This window comes from Zingiber officinale, chromosome 2B (assembly GCF_018446385.1).
Source record: "Zingiber officinale cultivar Zhangliang chromosome 2B, Zo_v1.1, whole genome shotgun sequence".
Taxonomy (NCBI): Eukaryota; Viridiplantae; Streptophyta; class Magnoliopsida; order Zingiberales; family Zingiberaceae; genus Zingiber; species Zingiber officinale.
The window spans coordinates 41,129,892-41,132,946 of record NC_055989.1 but is presented as its reverse complement, the minus strand read 5'-3'; the positions used below and the strand labels follow the sequence as shown (position 1 = coordinate 41,132,946).

General features: G+C 48.4%; 1 long non-coding RNA gene across 1 annotated transcript; it reads right to left on the bottom strand.

The window, feature by feature from the left end:
* Window positions 1-2,015: 2,015 nt before the first annotated feature.
* LOC122049084 lies at window positions 2,016-2,498 on the bottom strand. Its single transcript, XR_006130816.1, has 3 exons — window positions 2,471-2,498; window positions 2,308-2,374; window positions 2,016-2,031 (listed from the first exon to the last, which is right to left on the bottom strand). It is a non-coding gene; the product is annotated as an uncharacterized LOC122049084 (long non-coding RNA).
* Window positions 2,499-3,055: the final 557 nt, after the last annotated feature.

Sequence of the window (3,055 nt, the reverse complement as noted above, 5' to 3'; positions counted from 1 at the left end):
CACTGAGCGATTATTCTGCCTCAGACTCATATAATCCTGCGAGACATCCGATAGGACAGAGGAAAGAAACGGCTCTCAAAAGCCTCTCTGAACCTGACGTTGCGCTCACCAATAATAGAACGCTGAGTAATCCACCAGACATTTGCTTCATCCCGTAAATGATAGGCAGCCAGCTCTGCTTTCTCCCACTCGGAGCAAGTCTTATAGAAGAATGTCTACTCCATAGTCTCTATCCACGACAAAGCCATACTCGGATCGAGATCCCCGCGGAAAAGAGTGAAACGAGTCTTCATCTACTCGGCCAGTGCTGGAATCCTAGCTCGTGCAGCGACAATATCAGTGAGCTGTGTCGGGACGGCTGCAGGAACTGGCTTGATACTACAGGTGGTACCGCGGAATAAATCGGAGGAGGAACGTCGGTGGTACTGCCTGGGGAACAAAAGTCGTGGCAGCTGGAGGTACGGTAGGTAATGGTACCGGATATGGTGCAGCTGCTGCTACTGTAGGCACTGGGGGCACTGGTGCCACGGGTGTCGGGTACACTGTAGGTCCAAGTGGCGGTGGTCCTGAATACGCCGTAGGCTGCGCTGGAGCATATGTCGGGTACACCAATGGTACTCCTGATGGTACTATAAACAGGGTAGGCGTGGATACCGTCGGTGTGGCCAAAGTAGGTATCTCTACAGGAGCTATCGGGATTTGAGAGCCCGATGCTCCCGCTGCATCCTGAGTCTGTCCCTGACTGATAGGCTCACTAACAATGGGCATCTCTGGCATATCCAGAGATCCCGTGGTCCTCGCACGTGGTCGTCCAGCACCACGTCTCGCAGCAATACGAGTAGATCGTCTCATATCTGTTAAATTAAATTACAAATATCAATACCAATATAACCAACATAAAATAATAACATACCTATTTGCCGTCTGGAGATGTTCCGTCGCTGTCCAGCATCAACCTGAAAATAACAACAATGGAGGCGGGGTGAGTCCAACACTCAGCAGGTATAATTGATATGCAAAGTAAAGAAACAACACCTAGCACTAATCATGCGTACAGTCTCCTGATAAGAAAGATAAAAATGCATCTGAAGTAAACAGGAGAATACTGTACTAACCAGGTCCTGAGTATAAGGTCAAACAGTCCGAGTGGTATAGGGATCCTGTATGCATGTCAAACATAGGTATCCAAACAATATGCAGCATATAAATGCAGCAACCACAAACACAAGCAATAAATGCATCATGCATATGATGCCAATGATGCGTCCTGGTCACCCCTGACGCCAGTCGATCATCTCACACCATAGTGAGGCCGAGTGGGTAGAGCTGTGACAACCGTGCACTCTATCGTCACTACTCCTGATGAGTGACAGAGTGGACGGGATGCTGTCGGAGTACACCTATCCTCCTACCCCAAATCATAGATGGGGGAGCGCAATGCTCTCAACTCCCGGTACACGATGACGGGGAGGAATCCCTGCCGGATAACTCGTTGTGTCACACTACCCATGAGCGGACCAACGGTGCCTAACAGAGTCCCTGCTGCAACACACTCTGCCTGAATCGACCACTAACCCATGAGTGGTGGTGTGTGCAGATCCATGTAACTGGCGATGTGCTCAACAATAATGGAGCGGACTATCGCACAGCATGCAATCATGCAAATGATGCATGACAATAACCATATAAACATCCTGACCTAATCCATATATATAGAAAAGTGCACCCTAGGTCAACGAATCATATCGAATCAAAGGTACACAGAAGGTATAAAAACCTAGGTCCTGAACATGGTGAAGCATGGTACATCACTACCCGTATAAGCATGTATAGACAGGTAAAGTATACATGAGATGCAAATCAATCAATCAATCAAGCATGTACCAAGATTTGGGTAGTGATTAACCGAAAGAAATAAAGGACATAATTAATGCAACATGTTAATTTCATTACTAAGCATATCAAAGACAAAAAGTCAAAAGTACCCGCCTCCGATAAAATGGTCCAAAATACTCGTCTCGCGTCAAGGTCCTGTATATTAAACATAAGGTCTAATTTAGCTAATTCTATCATACCACAATTAGCCAAATTAAATTCTAATCCAATTTAAGAAGTTCTAAATTGGATCTAACTAATTCATCCAACAAAATTAATGAACCCTAATTAAATAAAATCAGTGGGTCCACCAGGGTTAGTTCCTTAACCCTAATCATAACATGAGATTAAAAATCTAAAGCTAATCCAATCTACCAATCTCCAACATATACCTAATCAATATACACGAAGCTCAAAAACCCTAAACCTTACCTCAAATTTTTCCGATGCCTCAGTGCTGCTCAAATCCTGAAGAACTTACTGTCGAGACCCGGAGAAGCTGCTGTGGGAAAACAGTGACAAGTACCATAGTTATCAACCAACAAATTCAGCACAGGATCCAAATCAAAAATCCAAATACCCCTTTTTGCCTTACCTAACTCGCTACACCCTGTTCTCCTCACTACCGGCGGCTGGTGGCGAAGAAGGAGGATCCAGAGGTGATGTCTAGGGCAGAAATGTTTGGCCGGCTAGGAAAAATTCCAATGGCTGGCAACCGAAGATCGGCAGGGCTCATCTAGGGCTTGCTTCTGCCGTGAACAGGGTGTCTCCGAGAAAAAGGAGGCAAGGCCGGCGGTGAGCTCAAACCTAGGGCACGTCAGAGGAGGAGGTTCGGTGGTGGGCGAGAGGTGGCTGTCGGAGAGGGCGTCGGTGCATAGGCTCGGCGTCGGGTCGGAGTGACAGCGACGCGGCTAGAGCCCGGTGGACCTGGTGGCCGACGCTCGAAGAAAAGGAGAAGGAAAGGCCGGCGAGGTCGCGATCGGGGACCGAGAGCCGGCGGCCAGTGATCGAAATCTCACGGCAGAAAGGGCATCGGCTGTCGGCGCTGCTCCGTGCGTCGCCGGCGGCTAGGGCACAGGGGAAGGAGATCGACGTCGGCAGAGGAGAAGAAGAGATAGGAGAAGAGAGGCGTCGGCGCCTGTTAGGGCAAGGGAAGAAGGTTTCGGCACGAGAGGGTTTC